The sequence below is a fragment of the Anomaloglossus baeobatrachus genome, chromosome 6 (genome assembly GCF_048569485.1).
Source record: "Anomaloglossus baeobatrachus isolate aAnoBae1 chromosome 6, aAnoBae1.hap1, whole genome shotgun sequence".
NCBI lineage: Eukaryota > Metazoa > Chordata > Amphibia > Anura > Aromobatidae > Anomaloglossus > Anomaloglossus baeobatrachus.
The window spans coordinates 11,566,911-11,588,470 of record NC_134358.1 but is presented as its reverse complement, the minus strand read 5'-3'; the positions used below and the strand labels follow the sequence as shown (position 1 = coordinate 11,588,470).

The 21,560-nt window shown below is 48.9% G+C and overlaps 2 protein-coding genes across 2 annotated transcripts in view; one reads left to right on the top strand and one right to left on the bottom strand.

The window, feature by feature from the left end:
• Positions 1-21,560, bottom strand: part of LOC142316938 (uncharacterized) — a 174,280-nt gene that overhangs the window by 57,906 nt on the left and 94,814 nt on the right. The window lies entirely within an intron of this gene.
• LOC142316939 (fucolectin-like) overlaps positions 21,551-21,560 on the top strand; it is an 11,653-nt gene continuing 11,643 nt past the window's right edge. The window contains exon 1 of the mRNA XM_075352724.1: positions 21,551-21,560. This exon is cut by the window's right edge and continues 57 nt beyond it. The gene's annotated coding sequence lies outside the window, so the exon portion shown is untranslated.

The following is a 21,560-nucleotide window of genomic DNA, read 5'->3' as shown; positions in this document are numbered from 1 at the left end:
TATGTTTAAGGTCCTCTGAAATAAAGAATCATTTATTCATCCTGATAGATGAACTCTACAATAAAGGACCCTGAGAACAGGAGCATCCATCCTGGAGTAATAAACTATGGCAGAATGGAGAGCAAGACATTGGTTCCAAATTTTGTCACATTTTTCAGGTTGATACCAATGATGGTCCAGTCTTGTCATATGAGATAACAAAGCGTTAACGAGAGACATCCATTCAGTTATGGTTGAGGATTGAGCCACCGGCCACTTCACCATCACCGTCCTCACAGAATATAGAGATTGGGTCATAACAATGTCCACGTATCTTGTCTCAGAGGCTTAGAAGTAACTATATAGTAAATATTTTTGGGGGGCAGAGAAGGAATATTGATTAAAAGGTGGATATCAACTGGGAGGTGGAGGGTTAGGTGCCAGCACCAACATGGTAACGATAGACACGTTCCATAGTCTTGTACCCAACTGTCCTCTCGCAGCATAATATAAAATCTGGGCATGTGGCAGTTCAGCTGGTCTGCAAAACAGTAGAGTCCATCTCCCCGGTATCTTCACACACACTGGGAATATAAGCCTCACCCTAGTTCTCCTATCCTAGGTCCCCAGGTATAACAGATATGGGTCTTCCTCATTGTGCCCGATGGGAAGATGTGCACGAGTCCCAGCTATCCTGACAAGCCCCTCCATCGCTCGCCCTCCATTCCAGCAATGCCTGTTTGAGGACTGGGTGAGATTCCAAAGATGCTAGCCCCAGCCTCCCACAACACAAAACCAAAGATGCAATTAATGCAAATATACCTTGTTAAATGGAGAGCTTCTGTTGCCTACCACTAAGTGAGATGTGACTTGCCAAATAGTATAACCTCATGTCTGTAATACCATGCCCCCAGCCTCTCACAATGCCACAAAATGTCTAGTGTGTGACAACTCAGCGTCTGGCCACTTGTGGGGGGTGAACTGTTTTTAATTAGGCCAGATGTATGGTTCCTTTGTTTCGTAAATCAAAAGAAGTTACCCATTGTCTCATGTCAGATTGATCAGAGCCCTATTGTCTGTTAGATGCAGATTGCCTGCTAAATATGAATTGTGTCAGCCTTTTTGACTACATAATTCAGAGAAAAAATATGCAGTCAGATTGAACTAGCGAACAATGAGAGAGCAGCCATCTCCACTAATCCTGTAAGACACAATACCCTGAAAAAAGAGCTGAGGGGTATAAAAGGGTCTGCTCCTGACACCATATTCATATTCTACAGAACTTCAGCCTAGGATCCACGGTTCTAAGGATCACAGAACTGCTTCACCGCTGAACGCTAAGCCCACACATTCACTTGGAGAACTTAGGTTGGGACTAGTCAGTTGCCTGGTTACATACCTTGCTGTGCTTTGTCAGCTTCATATCCTTACCGCTATGTCCTCTCAGTGGGTGTCTGCCAAAAGTTGGGTGCTGCTGGCTGGGATAGTTGGCCCTGAAAACCCTGACGTCACAAAGATTCCAATCCCTGGTGGACCAGTGGAAGGGTGAAACTGTCACTTGTACCATCTTGTGTTGTTTCTGGGAATGTACGATATGTTTTTGCCTGTTGGTGACCAATAAAGTCTTACCAATGTGTGGTTCCCTCACTCTGCGTTGTCTGAATAGTGTTCTGCTCATGGGAAAGGAGTGCAGACGTTCAGTGGGATGAGCCGTGGTCCATGTAGTCTTTTTGTAGACAGCCAGGCCAGCGGACGAGAGCAGCCACTGACCTTCATGTATCCACATAGTGGTTCCCCTCGTCGTCCAACATTTTTTAGATCATAGGAGGGACAGGAGTGGTGTTACATTTAGGTGCATGTTCTGTCACAGATCTGGAGACCATGACCCCCAAGTACATGATGGTTGATTACTCCAATATTGGTGCGTGTGCCATACATTTTCTAGGGGAAGCCATTATATCTATAGATAACAAACTGGGCTTGGACCAATTAATTTGGTGTCATGACAGGGAATCAAAGTAATGTAGACAATCCATAATGCTTTCGAATGACAAATCAGAACCATCAACTGTATATAAGGTAACTTTCTTGCTTAACGGGGCACCTCAAAGCCGAATACTGCAAGGTCCTGCCATAGACGTATTGAAGTAGGCTGCTTGGCAGCATGGATGCCACGCTCCTTCGCCAAAGGACTCCTGTGTGAGTGTGAACCTGTAGGGGGTGTGTGGAACCCATCAGCATCCATCTTTTCATCCTCTTGTGTAGAAGCTACTGTGCAGGAATCACGCAACACAAGGGTTTTCTACCAAAACACTCGTTATTAGATGTTTGTGAAAATCAACTTGTGACAGTACCCCTCCCTCTAAGAATGGCCTCTGGACCCTTAGGACCAGTCTCTCAGGATGGAAACAATGAAATATCCTATCCATGTGCTCAGCATGGATATCTGAGACTGGTACCTGAGTCCTCTCCTCAGGAACATAACCCCGCTAATGAACTAAGAGCAAAACGAGAATCAACAATCTTGGACACCTGGAATTCTCGAGACCTACCGACTATCGACTAAGACTGGAGGCGTAAGTAAGGGAAGAGGGGTTCCTGAACCCACATATTTCCTCAACAGAGATCTATGGAATTATGAATCTTGGAAGATGCCGGTTGTGCCAGACGGAAAGCAACAGGATTAATCACCGTTCTAATTTAGTGTGGACCAATAAACCTAAGTCCTAACTAAAGTGAAGGCGCCTTAAGCTTAATGTTTGTGGCAGATAATCACACCAGATCACCCACACACAGGTCTGGACCAGGCACACGTCTACAGTCACCCACACGCAGGTCCGGACCAGGCACACGTATACAGTCACCCACACACAGGCCAGACCAGGCACACGTCTACAGTCACCCACACGCAGGTCCGGACCAGGCACACGTCTACAGTCACCCACACACAGGTCCGGACCAGGCACATGTCTACAGTCACCCACACACAGGCCAGACCAGGCACACGTCTACAGTCACCCACACGCAGGTCCGGACCAGGCACACGTATACAGTCACCCACACACAGGTTCGGACTAGGCACACGTATACAGTCACCCACACACAGGCCAGACCAGGCACACATCTACAGTCACCCACACACAGGTCCGGACCAGGCACATGTCTACAGTCACCCACACGCAGGTCCGGACCAGGCACATGTCTACAGTCACCCACACACAGGCCAGACCAGGCACACGTCTACAGTCACCCACACGCAGGTCCGGACCAGGCACACGTATACAGTCACCCACACACAGGTTCGGACCAGGCACACGTATACAGTCACCCACACACAGGCCAGACCAGGCACACATCTACAGTCACCCACACACAGGTCCGGACCAGGCACATGTCTACAGTCACCCACACGCAGGTCCGGACCAGGCACATGTCTACAGTCACCCACACACAGGCCAGACCAGGCACACGTCTACAGTCACCCACACGCAGGTCCGGACCAGGCACACGTATACAGTCACCCACACGCAGGTCCGGACCAGGCACATGTCTACAGTCACCCACACGCAGGTCCGGACCAGGCACATGTCTACAGTCACCCACACGCAGGTCCGGACCAGGCACACGTCTACAGTCACCCACACGCAGGTCCGGACCAGGCACACGTCTACAGTCACCCACACGCAGGTCCGGACCAGGCACACGTATACAGTCACCCACACACAGGCCAGACCAGGCACACGTCTACAGTGAGCTGCACATTTATACTTAGAATCCATCAGTACTGAGTGCAGACACCGCCACTCCCTTCTAAAGAATGGGGACAGTTCTTCACAGGGTTACCCCCCTACCCCCTATCCCCAGAAAACTCCTGGACAAAGCATCAGCTTTAATGTTCTTAGAAAAAAAAAAATCTATTGAAAAACAAACTGAGTCAAGGTAAAGAAGATTTTTATGGTCGGTAATTACAGTAACAGAATTGATACCTCCATCCAGAAAGTATCACCACTCCTTAAACGCTAACTTAATCTCCAGTAATTCCCTTTTACTAAAATCTTAATGACGTTGAGCAGAAGATAATTTCTTAGAGAAGCAGGCGCATGAATGCATTTTACCAAAGAGACGTACCTTGGGACAATACAGCTCCCACTCCCACCTCTGATGTATTAACCCCCACTGTAAAAAGTTGATACACATCAGGCTGTATTAATACAGGTGCCTACAAGAAGCACTTTTTAAGACGGTCGAAAGCACATAAAGCATCATGAGTCAATTTATAGCCGTGTGTACCCTTCTTAGCCATCTCAGTAAGTGGTCTTGTTATAACAGAAAAATTCTTAATAAACTTTAGATAATAATTCGCAAAACCTAGAAAACGTTGTAGAGCTTTAACGTTCTCAGCACGGTCCCATGTCAAACTAGCTCGTAATTTAGTGGGATCCATCCGAAAACCTGCAACTGAGGTAATGTAACCCAAACACGAAATGTATGATCGCCTGAACGACAAACACATTTTTTTAGCTTAGTGTACAATGGATTCACTCTGAGGATTTGTAATACTTGTCTGATATGTTCCAAATGAGACCCAAAATACCATGAATATATGAGAATGTCATCAAGGTAAACCATTACAGATTTCCCCAACAGATGAGAAAACACATCAGTAACAAAATGCTGGAAAACCGCAGGCGCATTGGTCAAACCAAATGACATCACCAGGTTTTCGAAGTGCCTCCCAGCATATTAAAGGCCATTTTCCGCTCATCCCCCTGTTTGATACAGATCAGATTATAGACCCTCCTAAGGTCAATTTTGGATGAAGCAGTTACCATTGGCAATCTGATTAAATAGGTCAGGAATGCATGGCAGAGGATACAGACCACGAACCGTTATCTGATTGATCTCTCGGAAATCCAGGCATGGCCATAGTCAACCATCCTTCTTTTTTATTCCCAATTAATGTCTTGTTAAGTTTTAACAAGTAAATGAGAATAATTAAGCAACATAATAAAATAATGAGGTCTGTGATAGAAGAATTTAAAACAACCTATACAAGGAAGTTAAGAAGAAGTGATGGAGCAGACAGGAAGCATAGAGAAAGAAAAACAGAGGACAAGCAAAAGAAGGAAGGGAAAGAAGCATAAGCACACCGGATCAGTCTCTGATTATTCCAGGATATGTCGGTAGAGAGGGGAAGAGAAGAAGGCCTCCCAATAAAACCATGATTGCCACAAAGTTTATTTCTTTGTGAACAAAGAGGACGAAGAAGGAAATATGGCACAAAAGTATTACAAAAAAGATTGTACATTTTATTGGAAATATCATTAAAAATATTAATCTCACAAAAATCACAGTATTTGCAGTATGTAATGAGCAAGAATGAAATCACAGGATCATGGATGGATAAAAACTCACAAACATAATATTGAACACAATTGTGGTAAAACAACCCTGACCGCCACAGAGAAAGGGAGCCCTGAACTGAAGATGGCACTAGTACTCCACAAAAATAAAGATAGGTACAGTTAGGTCCAGAAATATTTGGACAGTGACACAAGTTTTGTTATTTTAGCTGTTTACAAAAACATGTTCAGAAATACAATTCTATATATAATATGGGCTGAAAGTGCACACTCCCAGCTGCAATATGAGAGTTTTCACATCCAAATCGGAGAAAGGGTTTAGGAATCATAGCTCTGTAATGCATAGCCTCCTCTTTTTCAAGGGACCAAAAGTAATTGGACAAGGGACTCTAAGGGCTGCAATTAACTCTGAAGGCGTCTCCCTCGTTAACCTGTAATCAATGAAGTAGTTAAAAGGTCTGGGGTTGATTACAGGTGTGTGGTTTTGCATTTGGAAGCTGTTGCTGTGTCCAGACAACATGCGGTCTAAGGAACTCTCAATTGAGGTGAAGCAGAACATCCTGAGGCTGAAAAAAAAGAAAAAATCCATCAGAGAGATAACAGACATGCTTGGAGTAGCAAAATCAACAGTCGGGTACATTCTGAGAAAAAAGGAATTGACTGGTGAGCTTGGGAACTCAAAAAGGCCTGGGCGTCCACGGATGACAACAGTGGTGGATGATCGCCGCATACTTTCTTTGGTGAAGAAGAACCCGTTCACAACATCAACTGAAGTCCAGAACACTCCCAGTGAAGTAGGTGTATCTGTCTCTAAGTCAACAGTAAAGAGAAGACTCCATGAAAGTAAATACAAAGGGTTCACATCTAGATGCAAACCATTCATCAATTCCAAAAATAGACAGGCCAGAGTTAAATTTGCTGAAAAACACCTCATGAAGCCAGCTCAGTTCTGGAAAAGTATTCTATGGACAGATGAGACAAAGATCAACCTGTACCAGAATGATGGGAAGAAAAAAGTTTGGAGAACAAAGGGAACGGCACATGATCCAAGGCACACCACATCCTCTGTAAAACATGGTGGAGGCAACGTGATGGCATGGGCATGCATGGCTTTCAATGGCACTGGGTCACTTGTGTTTATTGATGACATAACAGCAGACAAGAGTAGCCGGATGAATTCTGAAGTGTACCGGGATATACTTTCAGCCCAGATTCAGCCAAATGCCGCAAAGTTGATCGGACGGCGCTTCATAGTACAGATGGACAATGACCCCAAGCATACAGCCAAAGCTACCCAGGAGTTTGAGTGCAAAAAAGTGGAACATTCTGCAATGGCCAAGTCAATCACCAGATCTTAACCCAATTGAGCATGCATTTCACTTGCTCAAATCCAGACTTAAGACGGAAAGACCCACAAACAAGCAAGACCTGAAGGCTGCAGCTGTAAAGGCCTGGCAAAGCATTAAGAAGGAGGAAACCCAGCGTTTGGTGATGTCCATGGGTTCCAGACTTAAGGCAGTGATTGCCTCCAAAGGATTCGCAACAAAATATTGAAAATAAAAATATTTTGTTTGGGTTTGGTTTATTTGTCCAATTACTTTTGACCTCCTAAAATGTGGAGTGTTTGTAAAGAAATGTGACAATTCCTACAATTTCTATCAGATATTTTTGTTCAAACCTTCAAATTAAACGTTACAATCTGCACTTGAATTCTGTTGTAGAGGTTTCATTTCAAATCCAATGTGGTGGCATGCAGAGCCCAACTACCGAAAATTGTGTCACTGTCCAAATATATCTGGACTTAACTGTATATTGACATTTAAACCACAAATGATGTAATCAAGGTGGTAATAGTGCCCGGTCAGTGGAAGGAAAAGAGGATTCCTGGGAGTGAGTCCTATATAGTCGTGTGGAAATAATCACAGGGAACCCTCAATGGGAAAAGGGAATGGGGAGAAAGGGGGGGGGAGGGAGAGAAGTGGGTGCACCAGGTGAGCGGTCCCAACGTCCGTTTCGCCTGAGCGCTTTTTCGAGGGAAAAAAAAGCACTCAGGCGAAATGGACGTTGGGACCGCTCACCTGCCGCCACGCTCTGCCTCCACACCAGGTATACTTTCAGGTTCAGTTTCCATTTATGCCAGCGGTGTATTCCAGGCACTTTACTTTCTCCCGCTGACATGTCTGGCACTTCTCTCTACCATCCCCTGTGTCCGGTCTCAGTTGTGTATGGCTGATTATGACTGTGGTTTATTACTTTTACTTCTGCTTCATGCCAGTCGTCCACACTATTGGCGCATACAACTGACTCTGAACTCATGTTTATTTGTTCACCCTTTACATGGGTGACTATGCTATTACCCTGCTCACTATTGTTGTAATCAGCTACACAATAGGGACCGTTCACCTGCTGGTACGCCTTTTGCCTCCATACTAGGCATACTCATAGTGTTTACTCGTGCCATTGGTGCACCTCAGGTGTTTTACTCCCTCCCGCTGATACTCCTGGCATCCTCCATCATTATTCTGTGTTCAGTTTCAGTTGTGTATGGCTGATTGGGAATTTGGTCTAACACTTTCATTCTGCCTTACCTCAGTGCTCCCTGACGATTGTTTAATCGGAGCATATACAACTGATCCTGAGTTTATGATTACTTGCCTGCCCACTATACAGGTGATAGTGTTATCACTGTGTTTATTACTGTTGTATTCAGTCCCACGACACTACACCCATACCTCTCTGCCACACGACTATTTCTACTATTCCCGGATGCACCACTGTTAGTCCGCATCATCCATAATTTCCTTAGTTCTTTATCTTCCCTTTGGCATTCCCTGTTCCATACAGGCTTATGTATCTGGGCTTTTTGAATTCGTACTCACTTTTTCTTTTTTGTGGACTACCAGTGGTGCACCCACTTCTCTCCCTCCCCCCCTTTCTCCCCATTCCCCAGAGCGTGGCGGCAGATGAGCAGTCCCAACGTCCATTTCGCCTGAGTGCTTTTTTTTCCCTCGAAAAAGCGCTCAGGCGAAACGGACGTTGGGACCGCTCACCTGGTGCACCCACTTCTCTCCCTCCCCCCCCTTTCTCCCCATTCCCTTTTCCCATTGAGGGTTCCCTGTGATTACCTCCACACGACTATATAGGACTCACTCCCAGGAATCCTCTTTTCCTTCCACTGACCGGGCACTCTTACCACCGTGATTACCACATTTGTGGTTTAAATGTCAATATACCTATGTTTATTTTTGTGGAGTACTAGTGCCATCTTTATTTCAGGGCTCCCTTTCTCTGTGGCGGTCAGGGTTGTTTTACCACAATTGTGTTCAATACTATGTTTGTGAGTTTTTATCCATCCATGATCCTGTGATTTCATCCTTGCTCTTTCCATATTGCAAATACTGTGACTTTTGTGAGATTAATATTTTAATATTTCCAATAAAATGTATAATCTTTTTTGCAATACTTTTGTGCCATATTTCCTTCTTCGTCCTCTTTGTTCACAATGTTCTTTGAAGTTGGCACCCTCCCTGTGGGAAATTGTTCGGATCTTTCCCCCAGTGTATATATAGACTAGCCATGCAATTTTTGTTTACAAAGTTTATTTCTTGTTGGGATTGAGCGTTCAGTGTTTCTATAAGGTGGATCACTGGATCACTGAGATTTCAGCAAACCATTCCTCCAGGGTAGGAGGATCTATTGATCTCCAATGTTGGGGAATTACTGTCTTGGCAGCTTGGAGAAGGTGTCTCGGCAGAGATTTCTTGTATAAGATTTGTTCATGGGGAACATGTATAGCAATGTTACCTCCGGGGAAGGGGAGATGGACACTCCTGTGATTTCTTTAGATACTTTAATTACTCCCTCCCAAAACAAACTATCAAAGAAGAAACCAGCAGCCACCGGAGACGAGGATGGCCTACCGTTACCATTAGCCAAACTCCGTTATGTACAGCACTTGTCTCTCAGGACCCGACAAGTTATAGAGTCTGCACTTGGCTAATTTTGTCCCCGGCATCAACCTTATGGTGCAGTCATAAGCTCTGTGCGATGGCCGCTCCTGACAACTCTTCTCAGAGAACTCATCCTCAAAATCTAAGACGGGATCCGGAAGACTAGTGGTTATCACCATATTACGGGTCAGTAGACAGTGTTCTTTACAATATGTGCTTCATTTATTGATATACTTACTGTGTTTTCCAGTCAACACCGGGGTTATGTAATGTAAACCAAGGGAGGCCTAACACAATTTGTGCAGGGAGGTCTTTAAGCACATAAAATATGAGCTCTGAATGGAGGACCCCTATATGGAGCTCCAGCCCCTGTACACACTCAACAAAACAACCTGAGAAAGAGGTGACGAATCAATGGCAAAAATCTGAACCAGACTAGATAACTCCTTCACCTCTAACCCAGAAGAACAAGCAAACTGTTCATTAATAATATCTGCCCCAGAACCACTATCCAGAAAAACAGTAATAAGGACATCTAGGTCCCTGACCTTCACCCTTGTGGGTAATAAACATTGAGACACCATAGTGGAGGAAATACATAGATCCAAGTTGGAAACCCCCAATCCACCTGGGTCTAGTAGTTTTCCAACTGCCATTTTTCCTTTTTCCTTTGCCACAGAAAAAACAAACTCCTCCCATTTTAGGAATTAAGGAGTTTCTACCCCTATGGAACATCCCGCCTGCTGCATGGGTTTGGGTGAGGTAAAGTCAGTACAGTAATCCCCTCATAGAGAGTCTTGGTATTATGAGACCTTTGTCAGAAATGGCGATCAATGCGTATTACTAGAAACATGGCACACTCAAGAGAAGGGGGGATTTCATACGTCACCTACTGCACTCCACCATGCCCTGTAGACTGTGGTCCCTCACTGGCAGGGTCCTCTCTCCTCCTGTATCCTCACCAATCCCCTGTAGACTGTGATCTCTCAATGGCAGGGTCCTCTCTCCTCCTGTACCCTCGCCATTCCCTGTAGAGTGTAAGCCCTCGCGGGTCTGGTCCTCTCTCCTCCTGTACCCTCCCCATCCCCTGTAGACTGAGCCCTTGTGGGCAGGGTCCTCTCTACTCCTGTATCCTCACCCATCCACTGTAGACTCAGCCCTTGTGTTTAAAAGTTAGACTTCGGCACTCAATAAGAAAAATGGAAGCTTGAAAATAAATTTTTCTTTCCAAAGGTACTTTTTTATTAGTATGTTCAAACAGAAAAATAATTGTGGGACATGTTGTTCAATCAACGTTTCGGCATTACCTCCACCATGCGTGACAGATGGCGTCAGGCACTCTTCCAGCAGTAGTTCTGCATCTCACAAATGTTCTTCTGTGTGATCCAAACACCTCAAGCTTCGATTCGTCTGTCCATAACACTTTTTTCCAATCTTCCTCTGTCCAATGTCTGTGTTCTTTTGCCCATATTAATCTTTCCTTTTATTAGACAGTCTTAGATATGGCTTTTTCTTTGCGACTCTGCCCTGAAGGCCGGCATCCCGGAGTCGCCTCTTCACTGTAGACGGTGACACTGGTGTTTTGCGGGTACTATGTAATGAAGCGGCCAATTGAGGACCTGTGAGGCGTGGATTTCTCACACTAGAGACTGTAATGTACGTGTCTTGTTGCTCAGTTGTGCAGCGCGGACTCCACTTCTCTCTACTCTGGTTACAGCCTGTTTGTGCTCTCCTCTGAAGGGAGTAGTACACATCGTTGTAGGAAATCTTCAGCTTCTTGGCAATTTCTCGCATGGAATATCCTTCATTTCTAAGAACAAGAATAGACTGTCGAGTTTCACATGAAAGTTCTCTTTTTCTGGCCATTTTGAGAGTTTAATAGAATCAACAAATGTAATGCTCCAGATCCTCAACTAGCTCAAAGGAAGGTCAGTTTTATAGCTTCTCTAATCAGCAAAACTGTTGTCAGCTGTGCTAACATACTTGCACAAGGGTTTTCAAGTAATTTCTAAATATCCATTGGCCTTCTAACACAGCAAACACAATGTACCATTAGAACACTGGAGTGGTGGTTGTTGGAAATGGGCCTCTATACACCTATGTAGATATCGCATTAACAACCAGACGTTTGCAGCCAGAATAGTTATTTACCACATAACAATGTATAGAGGGGATTTCTATTTAATGTTAGCTTCATTGCAAAAAATAATGTGCTTTTCTTTCAAAAATAAGGATATATCTAAGTGACCCCAAACTTTTGGACTGTAGTGTATATATGTCTATATATGATGCAAAAGGCAAAATAGGAAACATGTGATAACAAATTTCATATAATCATTGACCTCATGAGGAGAAAATAGCGGAATGTGCAAAACATACCAATTGTTTATAGGACAAACGGAGGCAATGCAAAAAGTCGTAGGCGATATAAGTGGCTGTGGGTGATATAGTACATGTGACCGACGTGTGCCTAATAGGAAAAAAAGGAATGGTTAAGATATTACATAGTAGTGGTGAATACAAATGAGGGGGTATGCCGATACAATGATAACATGATGGCAGTTGATCTGTCAGTTCCTGACATACCGTCGGGGAATTATATGGCTGTATAGAGGAAATAATAGATACAGAGTAAAAATGGAGGTATTAAAAAAGAGGAAAAAAATGTATACCTTGTATTATCAGGGCCATGAGTCTGTGGGCAGCTTGTAAAACTGGAATAGAGAGAAACACTGCATAGCTAATAGGTTGTGTGCACCTACAATATAGGGGAGAATTAGTGACATAAGGAAAATTAATAAGGGTACACCAATCTCCAAATGGAATAACTTGGTCAAAAATACAGAGTAATACCTTCTCAGGGTAGAGCAATCTCTTGGAATCAATTGTAGTAATACTGTATAACTGGAGTCAACTTACTAGGTAGTATGGTACAAGGATATAAGATGATACTTGTTAGGGGAATAATTGAGTGATCATGAAATGAAAATTAATTACATGGGTAAACGTACTATATTTTTGTAGGAGGTGGATGGCTCGGACTGTAGCACAGATAAAACCGTGTTTTTGCTTTGATACACTTTAATGAGTGAAAAATTGTGACCTCCGTCCCTGGATATCTTTCCCAAACCTTGGTAAAGTCATCCTGAATATATCTGATGGATACAGTGATGTGTTGAGAAAAGGTTGAGAATATTTCTTTGGCTGGTGACAGTAGAAGTGGAAGCCCGGCATTCCTCCTTCAGACACGTGTGTGGCAATGAGGCGGTTAATGCTTTTCTTTTGTTGGAAGCCTTAGATTTCGGTCCGGTTGACTTTTTGCTGACTTATTGACATTTGCACTCACAATTGTTTCTTCTTCAAGGAGACCCTTCACTTACCGCCTCGGGGGACGGCTATGGGGGCGACCTTGTCCTCTTGTTATGGACGCGTTATATAGATGACATAATGATGATTCGTCAGAAAAAAAGAAAAATCAAAGTGGTGTGTTTTGGCCTTAAATGACAAGAAGGCCATCATTGTGACGTGCAATTATCATAATACATCTGTTAAATTTAAGGCATAGTATTATCTAGAAGGGAAGATGGTGTTCTGCAAATATTTAGTGATGTCCCTGCCCCAGGCATTATCTGCACATCCTGCTCCTTTACAGGATCACAACCTTCTGTAAACTGAGACATTTAGGGATCTTCCTGCCCCAGACATCATCTGCACATCCCACGCCATTACAGGACCACAACCTAGTGAGACAATATCCTTTGTGATGACTTTAGGAGCCACGGTTCACCACTATCCCAGAGTGTCCCTCAAGCTAGGGGGCCCTATGCCATCCCTATTCAGGGACACTACTGATGGTAGAGAGGCCTGAGTCCCCTTCCTGGCCCTGCTCCTGACCACTCCTGATTTTATTCCCTCTCCTCCTCCCCCAGGGAGGGACAGGACAGGAGTATATTGAAACCACAAAAAAAGACAGACATGGGAAAACCAAAACTCTGTCACATAACAAGCACATACACTGGATAATATAATAAGAGATTCAGGAGGAAAACAAGAGGAGGAAGGAAGCTACAAAAGAACAGAGATAAATTCCACAACCACACCAACAAAAAGCACAAATAAAGCACAAATTTCAACACAGAGTCTGGGACACCAAAGCTCACAGACTAACACAGAATAAACTATAGCTGGCATAGGTAGAAAGATTCCACCAGCATAAATAGGAGGGGAGCAAATCTGATAGTACTTCCTACAACATGTGATTAAAGGAACAAACAGACTACCAGAGATTACCTCTTGCTAGCCTGCCTATGAATCAGCACACAACAGGTCAACACCTCAGTCTGCCTGTGTGGATGCCAGACACCAGAGAAACCATCAGATGGAGTGTCAGAATCTGCAATCTGAACAGAATCCAATGCCACCATGTCAGTCAGCAAAGTTTGTGTAAAACTCCATGTGACAAGAACACACAAGATATGTTCTAATGACCAGGGGTGAGAAGATCCATCTGCAGAAGATCAATTTCAAGTTACATTTACTGGAATACGCAAGTCCCTGTGAATGTGAACACTCTGATTCAATTCAGGCAGATCAGAAAGAAAAAATGAACTCCATTTTACACAAAGGTGAAGAGTCACAGAGCGGGCTACTGACATGAGGCTAAGGTGGGCTTACCCATAACAGCCTGCAGCAAGCACATCTAATCATCTAGCACAGTAAATCAGGGGGTGGGGGCTTACTATGCTTTTACATCATAGGGATAGGGGGTCTGATCACAAAACTCATTCCACATAGGTATTGAAAAAGGCCCAAATTGTATTTTGTTGTACTACTGCATGACTGAGTCAGTGTGATATATAGGGAGTTACTGGACCTGCAGAGTCAGTGTGATATATAGGGAGTTACTGAACCTGCAGAGTCATTGTGATATATAGGGAGTCAGGGCCACTGTCAGAGCATGACAAAATCATGGTGTGTGGGGCCCGTTGAAGAGGCCCAGGGTAATTACTTAGCTTTATTAAGCCCAGAGCCTGGGACTACTCTTCACCGGGGCCCAGTCACAGCCACAGCAAAGGGGCCCAGCCATGTCTCTTCAGCCTCAACACATGGCTAATTTGCTTGTGAAAGGGCATCACATGTGCTGGAGGCAAGGTCAGTGGAGCAGAGCAGGTCACTGGCACATCATCCTGAGGCCCAGCATTCAGCAGCGTGATGAAGTCATCACTCTGCGACTGCATCACACTGCTGCAGGTAGAGCCGCGAAAGTGGTGAGGATGCAGGAGTCGGCGAGACATGTAAATGCTCTGTGAGCGAGAAAGTGGCAACTACAGAACACCAGCTGGCCTGAACCGAGCAAGGGGCAACTACAGGACACAGCTACAGGACAGCAGCTGCTCTGAACTGAGCGAGCGGCAAATACAGGACACTGGCGCCCCAAACCGACAGCGGCAAGTACAGGACACCGGTCACCCTGAACCAAGTCAGAGGTGACTACAAGATACAACTATAGGACACGAGCATCTCTGAACTGAGTGAGCGGCAACTACAGGACATAGGTGCTCTGAACCGAGCAAACAGCAACTACAGGACACCGGTGGCCCCAAACCGAGTGAGAGTCAACTACAAGACACTCGCAGTCCTGTACTGAACGAGTGGCAACTACAGGACACCGGCAGCCCCGAACCAAGAGAGTGGCAACTTCAGGACACCAGTGGTCTAATCCAAGCAAGTGGCAACTACAGGACACTGGCCATCCTGAACCAAGTGAGAAGCAACTACAGGACTCAAGCACAGGACACCGGCGTCCCCGAACTGAGTGAGCGGCAACTACAGGACACTGACGACCCCAAACCAAGCGATCAGCAACTACAGGACACTAGTGCTCCAAACCGACTGAGCAGCAACTACAGGACACCGATCACTGCGAAATGAGTGCATGGCAACTACAGAACACCAGCCACTCTGAACCGAACAAGCAGCAACTGCAGGACACTGGCAGATCTGAACCAAATGAGAAGCAACTACAGGCTAAAGCGGGGTTTACACGCTACGAGATCGCTACAGCGGGGTCACGGATTTTGTGAGGCACATCCGGCCGCTGTAGCGATGCCGTTGCGTGTGACACCTATGAGCAATTTTGCATCGTCGCAAAAACGTGCAAAATCGCTCATCGGCGACATGGGGGTCTGTCGCGGGCGGAAGAGGGGACGCTGCGCTCTCCCACTGCTCGGGTCCGGCCGCTGCTGCTGCGGCTGCTGCTGCTCGGTGGTGGCTCGAGCGGTGGGCCGGATCCGGGGACTTGAGCGGCGCTCCTCGCCCGTGAGTGAAAAGGGTGGGGATTGGATTGTGGGGATTTGGTTATTGTCCGTGACGCCACCCACGGTTGTGGTGAAGTTGGTGACACCACCGCTGCTCTGGACGGGGATCCCGGGAGCGATGACAGGGAGCATCTTTGATGTTAGTTCTCCCCTCCGTGGGTAGGGGGTTGGTTGTCCCGGGGCCTGGTGATGGGGTAGGGATGGATGGCAGGCGGGTTACGGGGCCTGGTGAGGTGCAGGGTCACGGGGGCAGCGCTGTGCCGCACGGCACGGTGGTACTCACTCAGCCAATGATGAGGACACAGTTCTCGGTAAAACACACGGCTGGATGGACGGGTCCCACAGACGGCTGCGGTGTTGTTTCTCCTCCCGGCAGGTTGATGGTGACTGCCTTTCCCTGCACCTGTGTACTGTAAACGGTCCCAATGGGTTCCCACCGGTAACCCGCTCCCCAGCTTGGATGGGAGCTGAAGGAGCCCGTTTTGCCCGCAGGCTCTGGCCCTGGGAACTTTAGCCTTGGCGGTGACTGTGTTTCTCTCTCTCGGTTGGACGGTTGCCTTCTGTCGGGACTTGGCTGCTGGGAAACCCAGGAGGTTCCCTTCGCTAACGGATTTGGCAAATTCACGGCGACTCCTAGCCTTGCCGGGGTCCGTAAGCCCCTGCCAGATGGTGCTGACTTCTCTTTGCGTACCGGTCCGGTACCGCCGGGCCACCGCCCGTCCACGGTCCTTACGGTAGACTCTGATAGGCCACTCCTGCAGACGGTCACCACCGTCCGCCAACCTTGCTGATCCATCCGGGCCACACACCCGGACCAACTTCTGTCTGCTCCTTTACCACTTTCCTTCCTCTCACTTTCACTTCCCTCACTCAACTGAACTCTTTTCCCGCCTCCAGGACTGTGAACTCCTCGGTGGGTGGGGCCAATGGCCTGGCCCACCCCCTGGTGTGAACATCAGCCCCTGGAGGAAGGCAACAAGGGTTTGTGTCTGACTTAGGTGTGCCTGACCGGGAGTGTGGGGTGTGTAGGTGTTGTTCTCTGTGGCCCCTGGCTTGTCCAGGGCGCCACATTCCCCCTTAGTAAAATGCAGACCGTCCGTGGGCTGCCCGTCCATCACGGTTTTATTTTCACAACTGAAAAGATAAACGGTAAAACAGAGATTACAATTAAAATAACATCTTCCCACATCGGGAGGTACTCTTACTTTAACGTTGCAAAACGGTTACGGCTTCCGCTCTCTCCCACCCAAGTAACCTGGCCCTGATGCTGCCCCTAAGCAAACAGGCAGCACCCCTTGACCCCAGTCCAGCACAAGTTACCCGAGCGGGTTCTGTCCTTTCCAGGGGACCCACGTCCATGGGGAACCCCCTGAAACCCCCAGAGGATCGCCACCGGTTCCGGTGGTGGCTGGGCCCCAGCCTGCTCCACTGCGGGCCCTTCCTCCAATCTGCCTCTCCGGAGGCGGCAACGGTGAAAGCCTTAAAATAACATTTTTATTTACAAGCCACAAGTTTGTGGTTGCCTTGCTAGTTCTCAGGCTTGTCCATAAGGAGTCCCTTATGTAAAACTTGTAGACAGTCCTCACGGGGACCACGGTGCCGGCAACGACCGGTCTCAATCACAGTTAGTCAATCAGGTAACTTTCTTTCTGTTAATTGGCTTATCATTCATAGAACTTTAAATAGCACTCTGGTGGTCCCAACGGGGACAACTGCAACGGGACTCCGCTGCCATTATTCAGATTCCTCGGCATCGGTCTCATCCTCCGCCACCAGCATATCAAACATGCAGTGACAGGCCTGCTGTGAAAGGGGTGCCCGGTATCCGTTTCCACCATTGCACGGGGTGTAATAAACAACCGGTTCTCCTGCGTAGCGGAGACGCTCACTTGCCGCCTCACTTTCAGGGGTGGGCTCAGCACCGGAGCTGGAGTCACTATCACTTGTCTCTGCGTCAGGCGGGTTGCCGCCAGCTGCCGCAGCCTCCTGGCCTCCAGTATCCAGCACATCAGATTCTTCTGCGGTAGCGTGGGGTAGTAGGTCAGGTTGGTTAACGCTGAGGCGCCCCAAGAATAATGGTAGGGATGATACGAGGGCCGAGATAGGGCCGGGCCCCCCAGCCGCAGTGGCCGGTCCTGGTAGGACATGGGGACGTGGGCTACCCATCGGCTCCGTCACATCTACTCCCTTCCCATACATTGGGGCAGTTGCTACCAGCGTTTCCACTTCATTGGTCCACTGCTCCATCATGAGGAATATCTGACTTTTCTGGCATTGGTGGAACTCCATCACTCGGGCCTTCATCCATGCCACGATCCCGGGCTCGGGGTCTGGCGCAATCACTGCCGGGATTTCTGGCACATTTTCGTTAAGGGGCCGCGGTCCCAGCGGCTCCCACAGGAGCGGTTCAGGGGGGTCCTGAGCGTCTGCAGCCCGCTGGTCCGCCGGGGTGGGTTGGCAGGGTATTGCTACCGGTTGGACAGGTAGCGGGCCTAGTGGCGGGGAGGCAGCAGCTAACGCGGGTAGCGGGGAGGGAGGCAGGGTGAGCGGGTGCAGGCCGGGCTCCTCAGCCACAGTGGCCGATCCCTCGGGAATACAGGGGCGTGGGTCCCTTACCCGCTCCTCCAAATCCTCTTCCACCTCGCGTCTCCGCATAGCAGCCACCACGTCCGCCATGTCGGTCTCCCATTCCTCCAGGAGGAGCTGCATGTGGGCTTGCAGACGGTTACTCAGAGGGACGGTCCGGTTTCTCAGCCACATCGCCGTGCCGGGTGCGGGAGCGTCATCGTTGGTAGTCGGACTGTGCATCTTGGCAATGAGGTCTTCCAGGAACCCAGTATCGCCGCAGAGTCCTGGCGTCCCTGCTTTTATAGCCGCGGGCTACATGCGGCCAGACGCCATCAGTCCCCCTTAGCCTCTTTCCGGCTCCTCCTCTACCGGGGCGGGGTTTTGGCCTTCGCGCCTCCACTGCTCGAGGAGACGCTCGAGCGGGAATTTTTCGCGCCCAAGATGGCGGCTTCTCAAATTTTTCGGCCGGACACCTCCGGCGGTCACAAGGCGCACCTCTACCAGACGGCAGAGCGGTAAGATCCTGTTCGTGATGCCAAGTTGTCGCGGGCAGAGGAGGGGACCCTGCGCTCTCCCACTGCTCGGGTCTGGCCGCTGCTGCGGCTGCTGCTGCTGCTCGGTGGTGGCTTGAGCGGTGGGCCAGATCCGGGGACTCGAGCGGCGCTCCTCGCCCGTGAGTGAAAAGGGTGGGGATTGGATTGTGGGGATTTGGTTATTGTCCGTGACGCCACCCACTGTTGTGGTGAAGTTAGTGACACCACCGCTGCTCTGGACGGGGATCCCGGGAGCGATGACAGGGAGCAGCTTTGATGTTAGTTCTCCCCTCCGTGGGTAGGGGGTTGGTTGTCCCGGGGCCCGGTGATGGGGTAGGGATGGATGGCAGGCGGGTTACGGGGCCTGGTGAGGTGCAAGGTCGCGGGGGCAGCGCTGTGCCGCACGGCACGGTGGTACTCACTCAGCCAATGATGAGGACACACTTCTCGGTAAAACACACGGCTGGATGGACGGGTCCCACAGACGGCTGCGGTGTTGTTTCTCCTCCCGGCAGGTTGATGGTGACTGCCTTTCCCTGCACCTATGTACTGTAAACGGTCCCAATGGGTTCCCACCGGTAACCCGCTCCCCAGCTTGGATGAGAGCTGAAGGAGCCCCTTTTGCCCCCAGGCTCTGGCCCTGGGAACTTTAGCCTTGGCGGTGACTGTGTTTCCCTCTCTCGGTTGGACGGTTGCCTTCTGTCGGGACTTGGCTGCTGGGAAACCCAGGAGGTTCCCTTCGCTAACGGATTTGGCAAATTCACGGCGACTCCTAGCCTTGCCGGGGTCCGTAAGCCCCTGCCAGATGGTGCTGACTTCTCTTTGCGTACCGGTCCGGTACCGCCGGGCCACCGCCCGTCCACGGTCCTTACGGTAGACTCCGATAGGCCACTCCTGCAGACGGTCACCACCGTCCGCCAACCTTGCTGATCCGTCCGGGCCACACACCCGGACCAACTTCTGTCTGCTCCTTTACCACTTTCCTTCCTCTCACTTTCACTTCCCTCACTCAACTGAACTCTTTTCCCGCCTCCAGGACTGTGAACTCCTCGGTGGGCGGGGCCAACTGCCTGGCCCACCCCCTGGTGTGAACATCAGCCCCTGGAGGAAGGCAACAAGGGTTTGTGTCTGACTTAGGTGTGCCTGACCGGGAGTGTGGGGTGTGTAGGTGTTGTTCTCTGTGGCCCCTGGCTTGTCCAGGGCGCCACAGGTCCATTCTCAAATATTGTTACTGCAGCAGTAACGAAGTTGTTCCTCGTTCCTGCGGCAGCACACATCACTCTGTGTGATACCGCAGGAACGAGGAACCTCTCCTTACCTGCCTCCCAACCACAATGCGGAAGGAAGGAGGTGGGCGGGATGTTTGACCCGCTCATCTCCGCCCCTCCGCTTCTATTGGGCGGCGGTTCAGTGACGCTGCTGTGACATTGCTGTGATGCTGAATGAACTGCCCCCTTAGAAAGGAGGCGGTTCGCCGTTTACAGTGATGTCGCAGGGAAGGTAAGTAGTGTGACGGGTCCGGGCGATGTTGTGCGACACGGTCAGAGATTTGCCCGTGTCGCACAACCGATGGAGGCGGTTACGCACGATGTCGATATCGGTACCGATATCGCAGTGTGTAAAGCGGCCTTTAACCAAGCGAATGACAACTACAGGACACGTGCTCAGAAATAAGTGAGCGGCAACTACAGCACACCGGTGGTCTAATCCGAGCAAGTGGCAACTACAGGACACTGGCCATCCTGAACCAAGTGAGACGCAACTACAGGACTCAAGCACAGGACACTGGCGTCCCCGAACTGAGTGAGCGGCAACTACAGGACACTGGCGCCCCAAAGCGAGCGAGCAGCAAGTACAGGACACTGGTGCTCTGAACCAAGTGAACGGCACTACAGGACACTGGCAGCCCCCAACTGAACGAGCAGCAACTACAGGACACCAGTGGCCCTGAACCAAGTGAGTAGCAACTACAAGAGAACGGTGCTCCAAACCGAGTGAGTGGCAACTACAGGACAACGATGCCCCAAACCAAGCAAGTAGGAACTACAGGACACTGGCGGTCCTGTACCAAGCTGGCGGCAACAACCCCAAATTGAGTGAGCGACAACTCCAGGACACCTGTGCCCAGAACAGAGCGAGCAAGAACTATAGGACACTGGCAGCCAAGAACCGAGCGAACAGCAACTACAGGACACCGGCAGCCCCGAACAGAGCGAGCAGCAACTACAGGACACCGGCAGCCCCGAACATAGCGAGCAGCAACTACAGGTCACTAGTGCCCCAAACTGAGCGAGTGGCAAATACAGGACTCAACTGCAGGACACCGTTAGCCCACAACCAAGTGAGCGGCAACAACAGGACACCACCGCTCCAAACTGAGCGAAGGGCAACTAGGGGACACCGGTACCCCAAACCAAATGAGAGGCAACTGCAGGACACCGGTAGCCGCGAACAGAATGAGCGGCAATTATAGGACAGTAGCAGCAACAAACCGAGTGAACGGCAACTAGAGGACACCGGCGGCCCTGAACAGAGCGAACATCAACTATAGGACACCGGCGGCCTGAACCAAGCCGGTGACAACAACAGGACACCAGCACCCTGAATCGAGCGAGCGACAAATACAGGACACCGGCTCTGAACTGAGCAAGTAGCAATGACAGGACACTGATGGAACAACACTGATTAGCAGTGGAGATGCTCAGGAGGCCGAGCGATGGTGAACAGCTGTGGGGCAATTGACATGGCACATGGAGTTATTGTGCAGCTATGAATATGAGGGGCGGGGCTCTGAGAACAAGTGGGCGTGTTTTGAGTGTGATAAGGAACAAATATCCAGCACTGAGGATC